A 14,821-nucleotide genomic window follows, 5' to 3' on the forward strand; every position below is an offset into this window, starting at 1 on the left:
CATGGAATGTTTTTCCATCTTTTTCTGTCTTCTTCAATGTCTTTCAACAGTGATCTGTAGTTTCTAGAATATAGACGTCTCTGGTTAAGTTAATTCCAAGGTAACGTATGGTTTTTGGTGCTATTGTAAATGGGATGGATTCCCTAATTTCTCTTTCTTAATTCTCTTTCTTCATGTATAGAAATGCAACTGATTTCTGAGCACTGATTTTGTATCCTGCCACATTACTGAATTGTTCTGTGAGTTCTGGTAATTTCAGGGTGGAGTCCTTTGGGTTTTCCATAAAGAGTACCATGTCATCTGCAAAAAGAGAGAGTTTGACTTCTTTGCTGATTTGAATACCTTTTATTCCTTTTTGTTGTCTGATTGCTGTTGCAAGGACTTCTAGTACTATGTTGAATAATAATGGCGAGAGTGGGCATCCTTGTTGTGTTCCTGATCTTAAGGGAAAGACTTCTATCTTTTCCCCATTGAGAATGATATTTGCTGTAGGCTTTTCATAGATGGTTTTTATGAAATTGAGGAATGTACTCTCTATCCTTATACTCTGAAGGGTTTTTTATTTTTATTTATTTTTTTAAAGATTTTATTTATTTATGTGACAGAGAGACAGCCAGCGAGAGAGAGAACACAGCAGGGGAGTGGGAGAGGAAGAAGCAGGCTCCCAGCAGAAGAGCCTGACGTGGGGCTCTATTCCAGAACTCCGGGATCACGCCCTGAGCCGAAGGCAGACGCTTAATGACTGAGCCACCCAGGTGCCCCTCTGAAGGGTTTTAATCAGGAAAGGATGCTGTATTTTGTCAAATTGTTTTTCTGCATCAGTCAAAAGGATCATTTGGTTGTTGACTCTTTTCTTGTTTATGTGATCTATCACACTGATCGATTTGCGAATGTTGAACCACCCTTGCATCCCAGGGATGAATCCCACTTGGTCATCATGGATAATCCTTTTAATGTACTGTTGGATCTCATTAGCTAGGATCTTGTTGAGAATTTTGGCATCTGTATTCATCGGGGATATCGGTCTGTAATTCTCTCTTTGGATACGGTCTTTGCCTGGTTTGGGGACCAAGGTAATACTGGCCTCATAGAATGAGTTTGTTAGTTTTCCTTCTGTTTCTATTGTAGAAACAGAACGAAATTTTTAAATTTTTTTTCATTATATTCTGTAACCATACAGTACATCCCTAGTTTTTTATTTAAAGTTCCATGATTCATTGCTTGTGTATAACACCCAGTGCACCATGCAATACGTGCCCTCCTTAATACCCATCACCAGCCTATCCCATTCCCCCAACCCCCTCCCCTCTGAAGCCCTCAGTTTGTTTTCCAGAGTCCATAGTCTCTCATGGTTCATTCACCCTTCTGTTTACCCCCTCTTTCTTCTTAAGATGAGGTTTGATTCCCATCATTCTAGAAATGAGGATTTAAACCTCTATTTACTCTATCAAAGTAAATCTTTTGTCAGATGTATTTCTTATGTTTGAGATGGAATACATGCTGTAATGATGGGTAGGAATACATGTCACATGCATAAGGCTGTGTGAGTGGTAGAAAATTTTTTCATAGATGTATTAGTTGATATCAGAATCGTGGGTAGGCTGCTCGAATTCATAGGAAGGAGATTGTTATGAACAGGGTTTCGATAGTGAAATTAATGGTATGTAGTCCTGGTATATATGGGCTGTGGAATGTGCCAAAGAATAAAATTGTTCTGAGAATATTTATGATGATGATGTTGGCATATTTGGCTAGGAAGAATAGGGCAAATGGGCCTGCTCCATATTCAGTGTTGAACCAGATACTAGTTCTGATTCTCCTCCTCTTAGGTCAAATGGGGCTCAGCTTGTTTCTGCCAGGGTTGAGAAGAATCGTATTCTGGTCAATGGTCATGCAGGGAAGATTAATCATAATTAGTGTCAACAGTGTGAGAGATCCATTTATTAGTAGGACTGATAAAAGGATAATTGCTAGTGTTCCTTCATATGAGATCGTTTGAGCTATGGCTTGAAGAGCCCCAGTTAAGGCATATCTTGAGTTTGAGGCTCATCCTGATCAGAGGATGGAGTAGACTGCAAGGCTCAATATAGCTAATATGAATAGCACACCTCAGTTTATATTAATAAGTGGGTATGGGATGGGTAGGGGAATTCATATAGTTAAAGCAAGTGTTAGGGCTAAAATGGTGCAATAATAAATATGGATGTAGAGGATGTGAGTGGTTGTAGTGGTTCTTGAGTGGCAAGTTTCACGGCATTGGCAATGGGTTGTAGAAGGCCATATGGGCCTCCATAATTTGGTCCTTTACCCTCATACTTTTCGTTCTACTAGGGTTAAGGCCATGGTGAGAAGGATAGAAATGATTAGCAAGAGAATGTTGACTACAGACATTATGTTAGGGAGATGAATTGAACCTCTGGGAATAAAGGCTTAAGTTTTATGTAATTACCAGGCTCTGCCACCCTAACAAGCCCTTCTCTTGGGCATGATTTGAAGTCAACTGGTTAGATTAAGATAATATCATCTATTAGTCTAAGGTGCTTCATAAATAGTCCTTATTTCTTTTGTCCTTTCAAACTGGGGGAAATTATTTAATAGATAGAAACCGACCTGGATGACTCTGGTCTGAACTCAGATCCCACAGGACTGAAGAAACAAACCCTCACAGCTGCTGCACGGTTGGGATGTCCTGGTAAAACATCAATATGACCTCTCAAATAGGACTGTGCTGTTGTCCCCAGGGTAACTTGTTTCATTGATCAAAATTTTTTGGATCAACAAATAAGATATTTTGACTGGCAAGTCTAGGTTTATATCACTTGGAGTTTATTTTGTTCTCCGAGGTCACCCCCAACCTAAACTGCTAACCCAAATAGAAGTTTATTATCCCTGGCCAGTTAGATTGAATTTCTCTGGGCTAGTTAATTCAAGCTCCAAAGGGTGTTCTGGTCTTATTTTTTTCTATCCCCCCTCTCTTCACGGGGAGGTCAATTTCACTGATCGTAAGGAAGAGACAGTTAACCCTTTGTGTGGCTGTTCATCCAAGTCCTTATTTAGAGAACAAATGATTATGCTCCCTTTGCGGGGTCGGGGTCAGGATCCCGTGGCCGTGGCCGTTTAACAAATGTCAGTGGGCAGGTCCAATACTGGAAACGCTAGAGGTGATGTTTTTGGTAAACAGGCAGGGTTTGCGTTTGCCAAGTTCCTTTTTCTTCTTTTAATCTTATCTTAATTGCATGCCTGTGTTGGATTAACAATTAGTTCGGTAAGTGATTTATTAGATTAGTTTTGTTAACTATCAGTGGTTATCTGCTCTGATATAAGCTTATGGAAGGAGAAATCTTGTTACTCATGTTAGCAGTATTGCTTCTATTAATAGATTAGGAGTTAAATATTTTTGGTATTAATACTTTTAAATAAATTTTAATTGCTTTTAATATATTTAGGTTCTATGACTTGAGGAGGGTTATGGGCTGTGTGTGCATGCTTCATGGCCCAATGCAATTAAGCTTTCTGTTCTTAATTTACTACTAAGTCCTCCTTTGGTTTTTAGTTTCATAAAAACTTTTGTGGGTGTTGTGTTCTTACACAGAAAATGTAGCCCATTTCCTCACACCCCATGGGTTACACCTTAACCTAAGTTCTTTCTGTGTAAGGTTTGTGTTTTTTTTTTTTCCTTTTTAAGTGTTTGCTGAAGATGGCGGTATGTAGACCGAATTAGCAAGGGGTGGTGAGGTTTATCAATTACAGAACAGGCTCCTCTAATGGGGTATAAAGCACTGCCAAGTCCGTTGTTTTCAGCTGTTGCTAGTAGTGCTCTGGCGAATGACTTTGTTGAGTGATTTTATGTGTAGGGCATCTAATCCCAGTTTGGGTTTTAGTTATTGTGTAGTCAGAATTATTAAAGTCACTTTCGCAGCTTATTTTTGTGGTAATTGTAGCTTCTCATGGCTTAGTTAAGTCTTAAGTTTTGTATGGAAACATCTTTCTTTAACATGTTTTACACCAAATGACTGCAGTGGCTGGCACAAAATTCACCAACCCTATTTTAACGTGGCGTGGCTGAACTGTCATTCATGGCTTAATTTATCACTGCTGTATCCCGTGGGGGTGTGCTTGAGCAAGGAGTTGTGAGCTGCTTCTATAATGTACTTGATACCTGCTTCTTTTAATCATTTGTGATTTGGAGGGCATTTTCACTAGGATGCAGAGGCTTGCATGTGTAATCTTACTAAGAATTCATGACAAGGCCAGGACCAAACCTTTGTGTTTATGCAGTCTAATGACTCATGCACACATTTTCAGTGCCTTGCTTTATTTATTAAGCTACATTAACAGGTGTCACTCATGATATTAATTTGTTGTGAAATTTAAGTATTGCTTGTTTAGAATGGTAAGATTATTCAATAGGGGAAGTTAGATTCTAAATTAAAATATGCTGGTGTTATAAGTGGGATTATGTAGTCAATTATATAGAATTTTAGATGTTTAACCTTCTGTTGCATATACATAGTTCTGTTTTTGGGATTTGGGAGGACAACAGTAAGTATTTGTTGTATCTTTTAAGGTTACGGGGGTGGGGGTTGGTTTTTTTTATCTGTTGTATATGGGTATATGGTGTTGGTAAGTAATGTTCAATTCAAGTCCAGCTATAAGTTATTTGTGTGAGACCTTCTGGTGCTAGCTGAGTGATCTCACTTTTCCCCCTTAAAACTTACTTAAAAGATACCAAATGTATATGACATCACAGTCATACTAATCATCAGCTGATTAGTCATTACTCCATTGATATCTCCCTGTAAGTAAGTAATTAATACAGTAGATACATCCCAGAACACACTAACTAGAGACACGGCCGGGAGAGAGCGAAAAGTTTCCTGAAATAGTTACAAATGAAAATGGTCATATCACTTACCTTGCCCTTCTCTGTGTCCATACTAGGGCCAGAGTTATTGTTTCTCAGGGAAGCTGTACCAGGTCCTGCATTTGATAGAGGCCAGAGAAGGGAGTGGGGGAAACAAACAAACCTCCATGTCTTCCACCATCTTCCACTGCTTCCTACACGCAGTTCCCTTGTGAGAGACAGAGGGTTTCCCACATGCCTCAGGTGACCCCTTTGGATTAGGGGGAAGACCTCTCTCCTCAGTCTTAAGGAAGGCTCTACAAAGCCTTGGTTAGCTATTTGATAATCATCCAACTGTGGAGAGGTCAGAGATCAACTAAGTGGAAATCAACAATGAAACAAGGGGTTCCTAATATATATTACAGGAAATGAAAATTGATGACAGATTAAGAATCCTTACATCAGTAAGCCATCAGCATGAATAGCACCTGTCCTTTCTACAAGCTATGGGTGGATTATTCAGATGTTCTGTATATTATCTGCTCTATGTATCTGACAGGGGAATATGTTAAGGTAATTTCTGTTCATGAATAAAGAGACTAATACTTGTACACTTTTAGCATGACACTACCTAATAACAGTAGAGGAGTGAAATTATACAAGGATTCACTTCCCTAATGGGGTACTATAGTTCACAGTACAAAAAATTTTTGTATTAAAGAAATGTCTGCTTTCTTAAAGCAGATTTTCTATGGAATATTTATCCACAAAGACAAATCAAGAAAGCTTACCAGGACATATGGCCTCTCATCTATAATTCATGTTTTTTTTCTCAAATGAAAGAAAAACACAGCCTTCAAGATGGAAGGGTCCCTGACCCATGTCCGTTCTCAAGCCCACTCTCCAGTTAAATGTAACAGAGAGGTTGCCCGGGGGCCCACAGTCAGCAGAGGGGTGTGAGATCCACCACTCAGGGCCAGACCCAAAGAGCCCTGCTGCCTGGGGGCACCTGAGGAAACAGAGTCCTGTCACCTCTGTGGGACAACCTGTTTCCTCTAGTAACCTCTTGTGATTGTTTCCAGGAGACACAGCGTTTACCCACTGGAGGAAGCAGCCGATTGTAGGGATGTTGCAGCAGAAGTTCAACTGCTGCATTTCACAATGTGCTCCTTACCTCTCCACGGAGGGATCTCCCTGTCAGGTCCTCCTGGATTCCTCTGGTGGCTCTGTCTTTGGATTTCTTCCAGTCTTGGAAGATTGAGATGAATCAATTTCACTAAGAATTACCACACTCAGGCCTCCACTGGAAAACAAACAGCCTCACCTTAAAAACCTCACAATGCCCTTAAAAGAAGTCTGTCAAAATCCTGTACTTGTGTTTCGAGTGGGCCACCTCCCTGCTCTTCTCCGTCATCACCCTCTCCGGATCAGGAGCCCTGAGATGTGGGAGAGAAACACCCGCATGTTCGGCTGTGGCAGAGTGTGCACAAGAGGAGGAGAGAAAACACTCTTACCCAGTTGTCCCGAGCTGCCTTCTCCTGAAGAGTGATCTGAAAGAGCCAGCACATGCATCAAAAACCCACGCTCAGAGAGTCAGGGGTCCACGGATGGTCTGCATTAGGTGGCACAGGATTCGGAAAACACTGGGCAGAACACAGGCTCCCTGGTGTCTGAAGGGGAGCTCTTGCTGCTGCAGCTGTCCGTGCATTTCTTCTGTTCTGTTCCTGGGCCTGACAGTTGCTTTCATCAGGTGGAGCCCCACGTGGAGTAGGGCTTCAGTCTGCCCAGGTTCCTGTTAGAAGAACTGAACTCTCATATACAGTTTGCCATCATAGAAGACATATTTCACATGATTATCAAAATACAGTAGGCTCGAAGCTAGTGCTACATCAGGTCGTATTCACTCTTTGATGCCTGTGGGGATCTGAGCTGGTAAGACCTCCTTACCAATCATGGCAGCTCCCTCATTTATCCTGCAATGAGTATCTGTCATCAAAGTTTGATTCCCCTTTTCCTCATATCCTTACCTTGTTTCTCAGGGCTACAAGCAGGTCTCTAAAATGGCATGGTCATATTTGTTGATGTAATTCATCCTACACCAAACTGCTTCTTAAGGTTTATAATAATTTATACCACCTCCAGAAGCACGTTCGGGAACCACATTTCCACATAGTCTGGCCAGCACTGGGGATCAGGAAATCTTTATTTTTTAATTAATATTTTCACCTGAACACCTGGAAAATACTTTTTTGTACATAAAATCTCTGAACAGTGGTGTCTATTTGTGTGTGAGTTGGGTCTAAACATTATACAGTTTCAAAATAAGCCATCAGGTGTTCTGTGAGCTGCTGGTGTTAGGGAACTACAAGCGAGTTCAGCTCCTCTCTCTCCTGCAGCCAATTTCAGTTTCTCCCCTGCTCACATTCTTTCAGTCCCAGCTTCCTAGGAGGAGAAGGAAACATCTATTACCTGGTACCCCATGTGAAATTCTGCCTTTCTTCCCTCCCCAGAATGTGAAGGCAGGACTCAAATGTCCCCACTCATGTTCCCCATAAATGGAACATCCACAAATCCAATCACAGGGAAGAATTGATGCCCCCGCCCCCCCCAAATAAGGGACTAAAAACAGACTTCAGCCTGCTGGCAAGTCTTCAGCAACTCTGAGCTTCTCTTCACAGCTCTCTATTCCTACTCATCAATACATCAAATAAATATAAAAAGCACACATGAGATGCAGTATGTGTCCACCAAGGCCCAGGCTCTGGTGACTGGGATGGCATATGCTTATTTCATTACATTGTAGAAAACCAGGCCTGACCAACTCATTAAACATAAGGATGAAGCACGGCTTCCTGACATGTCTAGTTTCTCTTGTGAGCCCTGACTTTTCAGTTCAAGCCTGGGGCCATGACATTGCCATAGAGACCTCTTTCCTGGACATGGCGCCATTAACACTGGGCAGTTAACTACTGGACATTTCCTACAGTTCCCAAGGAACTCCTGCCACCTACCTCAAAGGCACGAGTTGAGAAGAATGCAAACCATGCTGAACAACAAAAACAATGATCTGAATTGCTCCACTGTCGGGATATTGTCTCCTGGGAAAGGATTTCAGCTTGGAGGTGGGGAAGGAGGGAGAGGAAAACTGAGTTCACAGGATTTGGGACTGCTGGCGCCCCCAGTCACCTGCCAGCCATAAACTCCCATCTTGTCTGCAGCAAGATACCATCATAGTATACCTCAGTTTTCCTCCAGATATTTCCTACCCAATATCTACAGTTTAACAAACAATGACAGATGTATGACAGTCATGACACTAAGACATTCTGATCTCGCTCAGATTGCAACTGAGCATGCACACTTTGAATGATGTCACTAAGGATTTCATTAGCTCTCTCAAGGGTCTCCATATCCTTCTTCAACAGAACATACAGACATCAGGAATACATGCTCATTACTTTTCCCTCTGTTTTTAGAGTGTAATCCAGGACAAAGAAAGGATTTTTTTTTTTTTACCTTTAGTCTGTGGGCTTCATAAGAGGGAAGCTTATTTTGCCACAAGGTTTCTTGAGCACATTTCTTTGCTTCATTGATCTATACAAATATGTAAGAGAGGATTCAGAATTCAAAAACTTAATTATGGTAACAGCAAAACCTATCTGCCATGGTTAAGTCATTATGGAAATAAAGGAAGCAGTACTTTACGTATGTGATACTTGCTTTGAATTCAGCCTCGTATAGAATGGAATGAAAGGGGAAACCAGGATGAAAGAGGAACTGGCCAAATCAGTGAACAGGAAGTGGACACTCCAGGTGAAACCATAAAAATGAAAAAGAAGGGGGGGATGATTATACCTTCTGTTCAAAAATGGTTATTTTTTCTGCAAGTTCTGCATTTTCCTTCATGCAATTCTTAATCTTCTCAGAAAATTGATCTAAATTAACCAAAAAGATAAAAAGGCAATCTCTAAGATTAGTTCCAAAACCAATAAAATCAGATTACCCTCTGCATCAACAGCAAAGGTGTATGATCTGGCACTATGGGCTCATGTAATGTTTGAGCATTAAAGGGGTCCCTGAAAAAAGCACGTTTCAGTTAGTAGCATTAAATGTTGGAAACAAATAGGAAAATTAGGACCTCATTTCAATGAGGTTAATCTTTTGGGGAAACACAGTAAAAGCTCTTAGCCTAATATTCCATCATTAAGCAACACTCTTCTTAGAAAATACGAGCAGTTCAAATTGCTGTCATCACCAGCGGAGAAACAGAGAAAAATCAAGTACCCTATTTCCTTATATTCTGTCCCCCATTATTGAAAAAACAAATCAGTGCAATTAATTTAAAAACAAAGGTCAAAAAACAAAAATAACCCACCTAAATTCTTCCAGGTTTTCCCCCACTTTCACCCCCACCCCTGAAAAATAATAAGAAAGTAATTATTCTAAATGTCACTTCTTTGGTACTCAGAGGCCTCCAATGTCTTCCTGCTACCCAGCAGAGTCCCCTCCATGAAAACCAGAGTGGGATGCTCAGGGGAACATGGTCTGAAAATCAAACACACTTGGGCACAATCTCTGCTTTACCACCTAGTGGCTAGAGGCCCTGGCTAATTCCTAATCTTCCTAAATCACAAGATGTTGAAGGGCCAAAATGCAAATGTCACCACCTGCATTACTGGTAAACAACACCCAGGAAATGCTCACCTTATAAGTGGATAGCACATGTAAAGCACCCAGAACAGGTCCTGTGACTCCAGAATCTTCTCACATGCATTTAATTCTACTGTTTGACCCCAAACTGCAACCTGACCTATCTGTACAATGGGAGAGCTCTGCTGCCCAGAGATCACCTTTTCTATTCCACCAATGCTGTATTCACCATAGACACACCAGCATTTGAGGACCTACTATGTGCCAGGTCACTTAACCACCACAGTCCCTGAAGCCCATACACAATTCACGATCCCCATTTTGCGTCCTGTCCACTTCCACTCACTTTGGCCTTAGCCTCCCTCCCCTCAAGACTTTTAACACATGCTTTTTAAACCTCTCATGACATACACTTTGCCTGGCAATATTTGGCTTCTTCTCTAAGCCTTGAGCTTCCGGACAGGCTCAGAGAGTGCCTTAATTTGTACATTTCCCACAATAGCCAGGTCATGCCAACGTATTCCTGCCAGATTTCACACTCACAAAGTCACTGGCTTCTTAAACATTTCTAACCAGAGGTAAACTCATCTGCTTCTAACTGTGCAGTCAGTTCCTCCACCTGGTCACCTGTCTCAATTGGTGGCAACTCAATCTCTGCTGTCACTGGGGCTGCAAACCAGGAAAAGTAACTGTCAAGAGTTAAGGGGCTAACCAGACAAGTCACGTATTAACTTCTAGCTGGATTAGAAACCACATCAAACAGTTCTATCAAGAAAAAATTACCAGGAAAACAGAACACTGAAATCTTACCTTCAAATACTTGAGTCTATACCTAGAAGAAGGGAGAAACAAAATTGAATTTCATGGAGAAACAATATTTTTTAATAAAAATATAGTTTATGACAAAACAGTCAAAATCATAAGCTAATGGTATTATAATGGTGTCGTTCAGCAAAGTAAATTCTATAAATTAAGAAGCCCTTCAAGGCATCAACCCCCTAATAGAGGGTTACAAGGATCAAGGCCTCATGATCCCCTGCACCTTTCCATGTCACACCTCTATGATACCCGTCAGAAAGCCCAACTGCTGAGGATGGGACTTTTTCTAAGACCTCCAAGCAATAATTAGCACTGTAAACCCTTGCCATCCATTTATGCCCAACCCTCCCACTCTGACATCCATTCCAAGTGAAAGCAAAGTCTTCACTGTCATTGACTTATGTGCTGTATTCCTTAGTATTTCAGTTGATAAGGACAGACAGGATTATTTGCATTGTCCTGTAGATAACGGCAATACACCTGGACTGTAATGGCCCACGGTTTCCAAAGTGCTTCCTCTTTCCTACAGACCTTAGTGGCTGATTTGGATTATACAAAGTGTGCTGTGGGGTCTCCTCAGTTACAACACGTAGATGATTGACATCTCTGCTCCCCTCCTCTCACCTCTTCACTGAAGACAGCATCCACCTGGGAAAACTTTGGGCCTTAAAAGGGACATACAGTCTCAAAAGAAGAACTGCAGTTTGCTCAAACTCAGCTTAGGTATTTAGGTCACCTGATTTCAGAACAAGGACGACATCTGGATCAGGCAGACTCAAGGCATCCTCAATTTCTCACGACCTAAAACTAAGCACCAATGACCAGGCTTACTGTCGACAATGGATTCCAAACCTCTCATAAGGCTCGGCCACTATATGCTTTACTAAAAACTGACAAACCTAACACAATTAATCAGAAAAAGGGGGATGGCCTAGCCTTTGAAGCCTTAAACAAAAGTGTACCAACAGCCCCTGACCTCGGACCTCCTAATGATCAACTTCCCTTTTTCCTCTGTGTAACAGGGAAGGAATGCCCTTGATGTGCTCACCCCAAAACACAGGGACCACCATCACCCCATAAGGTATTAGAGTCAACAGGTAGATGCTATGGCTGGGGGATACCCCCCTGCCTCAGAGCCATTCCTGCCACTGCCCTCTGGGATAAGGCCACTGAAGAATTCATCACACCATCCCCTTTAACCATCGCTGCACCCCATGTAGTAGAAGCCCTTCTGAACTCTCCTCACACTCAACATTTTCCAGACAGTCACCTCACCTCCTATGAAATCCTCCTGGTACCACTCCTCACATAACTCTTTCTGGTTCCAAAAGCCTCAACCCAGCCACCCTTCTCCCCTCCTTCACAGATGAAACCCCCCCACAGCCACTTCACACCGACAGGTCACCTGTTGACTCCCTGTGACAATTTTCAGCAAATTGCTCTAACCAAAGCACACTTTTCATGCTTTCCTGATGGTTCTTACTTAGAGGAGGAAAATGATAAATATCTCGCCAGCTAAGCTACCACAACTCCCTTTGAGGACACTGAGGCAGCACCTTTCCCTCTGGCTACTTCAGCCCAGCAGGATGAGTTCTGTGTCCTTAAGGCAGCTTCTATTGTAGCCGAGGGCAGCACTGCAAACATGTAAGGTGATACTCGGTATATGCTTTGGATAGCTAGCTCATGGTTTTGGAATATTATGGAAGAAACGAGGTTTCCTTCCTTACAATGGGGATGAGATTAAAAATGGCTGCTAGGTCTAAAATTCATCAGATGCCATGCTTTTGCCTGCAGATCTAGCTATTATTAAGGTCCCAGGGATATTCTGCACTTGACTTTCTGGAGGCCAAAGGAAACCACCTGGCTTATAGTTCTGCCCAAAAAAAGCTACTCAAAAGGACACCGAGAGCCAGACCTCTGTCATGTTCTGAAGGGATGTCCTACCAACTGACAATTGGGAAAAATTGAGCAGACATGGCCAACAACAGGGCCCAGACAAGGAGAAACAATGTTGGGAATCTGATGACTAGTTGATAAAAAGAGAGAATTCTGGTTTGGATCAAATAACAATATGGCCATCTCCAAAATTCTAAAATTCCCACTCCTGACAACTGTACAAATATTAAACCATTGGTCTACTGACAAACTGATAGGGTTGATGAACCAGTATTGGTGGGGAAATGCTAAGAAGACTGCAGAAAGTGCCAACCTTGCTTGTCCCACTTGTCCAAAATACGATCCTGGAAAACAAATCCATACCTCCCCTGGGCATTTTAGACTGCTCAATGAACCATTTGAGATTTGGCAACTGGATTTCATGCAACTTTCTCATCTCATGGAAATAAGTTTGTGTTAGTCAATGTGCCTATGTTATCTCACTGGACCAAAGCTTTCCCTTGTAGAAAGGCCAATGACTCTTCTGTGGCTAAAATCCTGTTAGAAAAAATTCTCTCTCCGGGAAAAGCTCTCTTGAACACCACAATGACCAGAAAACCCATTCTACCGTGCAGGCATTTCACTGAGTTTGTGATCTTTGGCCGGTTTTACAATACTTTCATTGTACATTACTATCCCCTAACCTCACAACTGGTCCAACACCATAATGGCAACACTGGGGACCCAATTGGCAAAATCTGCAGAGACTTTCCAATGACCTGGGCCAAAGGCATTGCCAATACTTCTTCTAAATCTCAAGGCCATCCCCTTTGGAGCTCTGACTCCCAACCTTGGAGATAGTCACTGGATATCCATGCATTTGACCTCTGCCCCCTTTTGACCTGGAGTTGAGAAAAGGGGATATATTTCAATAATGCAAAGATCTAGTTGCTTCTATCAAAATGAACATTGTTGTAGCAGAGCAATCTTTTCAGTGTCCACTCCCAGGGGATAATTATCTTGACCATCACACCCTGCAAGCTGGGGATTCTTTCTCTTGGGAAAGACACTTCCACAGAGATTCTCTTCAACCTCCCTTGAGAGGACCTTATCGGATACTGCTAACCAAACCTTGTGCTGCCAAATCCCAGGGAATGGGCTCTTGGGTCCACGGGACACATTTAAAGAAGGCACCAGACCCTGACTGGACCTGGACACCATCTGGTCACGAGAACATAAATACTTCCCAAATTGAAAGAGAAAACATCTGGGGAGACAGCTTTCCCCCACATGTCCGGACCAGGCCTGCATTCCTTTTCTCACTGTTGCTCCTCCTACCTCTTTTGTGCAAAGAACATGCCTTTTTCTGCATTTCCCAGTCTCTTGCAAAAGGAGGAAACCTCTTTGGAGTATGACCTTTCCAGAAATAGCCTCATTTTTATCTTGTGAGCATTTCTAGAGTTTTAGAAGTTTCAGAATTCAAAAGTCTTTCTTTTACCTAAACTATTAACTGCACCCTGATTCCTTTTGTTTGTTTTTGTTTTGTTTTTGTTTGCTTTCTTTAAAGAAACAGAATTTTTAATTTATTAAAAACATTAAAGACAAATAAAAAAAAAAAACCATGCCGTGTTTATAGACAGAGAAATTCAAAATCATAAAAAAATGTCAATACTTTTCCAATTGCCTTGTATATTTTATGCAGCAGCAATTAATATCCCAATATGAGTTTGCAAGAAATATGACAGGCTAATTCTAAACTTGATATGGAAGAGCAAAGACCCATAGACAGCCAAGATGCTTCTGAAGAAAAAGGAAAGGGGAGGGCGCCTGGGTGGCCTCATTCGGTTAAGCATCTGCCTTCGGCTCAGGTCATGATCCCAGGTCCTGGGATCCAGTCCCACATCGGGTTCCCTGCTCGGCGGGAGTCTGCTTCTCCCTCTGCACCCCCTCCCATGTGCACAAAAATAAGTAAATAAAATCTTTAGGGGGGAAAAAAAGGAATAAGGAAAGGAGAACTGCCCCACCAGATATCAAGAATTATTATGAAGCTATAAGATTTAGGATAGGGTGTTATTCATGCTGGGAGACTAATGACTACCACTAGTGCACCCAGACCAGAATCACAAATGTATGAGAACTTCATCCATGACACAGGGGGCACTACAGATCACTGGGGAATGGTGTATGAAATACATGATGTCAGGACAACTGGTCATCCACATGGTAGATCTCTATCTCCTGCCATACACAAAATCTAATTTCCAATGGATTTACCGACTTCAAAATGAAAGATAAAACTGGTTAAACTTGCAGAAGAATATATAGAAAGATATCTTTATGATCCCAGGATAAGAAAATACTTCTTCACCAAGGCAAAAAAGCATTCTTCAGAAAGAAAATTGGTAAGCATGACAACGTTAAAATTAAGAATTTTTGCTGGGATGCCTGGGTGTCTCAGTCGTTGAGCGTCTGCCTTCAGCTCAGGGCGTGATCCCAGAGTCCTGGGATGCAGCCCCACATCCAGCCCTGCATCAGGCTCCCTGCTCTGCTGGGAGCCTGCCTCTTCCTCTCCCTCTCCGTCTGCTTGTGTTCCCTCTCTCACGGGCTCTCTCTTTCTCTGTCAAATAAATAAAT

The 14,821-nt window shown here is 41.9% G+C and overlaps 1 long non-coding RNA gene across 2 annotated transcripts; it reads right to left on the reverse strand.

Annotated features, from left to right (window-relative positions):
* Positions 1–167: 167 nt before the first annotated feature.
* LOC103668846 lies at positions 168–10,329 on the reverse strand. 2 transcript variants are annotated; one of them, XR_005838890.1, is made up of 9 exons: positions 10,304–10,329; positions 8,699–8,778; positions 8,360–8,437; positions 7,855–7,958; positions 6,358–7,285; positions 6,018–6,146; positions 4,916–4,980; positions 2,611–2,689; positions 168–300 (listed from the first exon to the last, which is right to left on the reverse strand). It is a non-coding gene; the product is annotated as an uncharacterized LOC103668846 (long non-coding RNA). The 2 variants fall into 2 exon arrangements; XR_005838891.1 differs by lacking the exons at positions 168–300; positions 2,611–2,689 and having other exon boundaries at positions 4,468–4,980.
* Positions 10,330–14,821: the final 4,492 nt, after the last annotated feature.

This window comes from Ursus maritimus, unplaced genomic scaffold, assembly GCF_017311325.1.
Source record: "Ursus maritimus isolate PB19 unplaced genomic scaffold, ASM1731132v1 scaffold_309, whole genome shotgun sequence".
Classification (NCBI taxonomy): domain Eukaryota; kingdom Metazoa; phylum Chordata; class Mammalia; order Carnivora; family Ursidae; genus Ursus; species Ursus maritimus.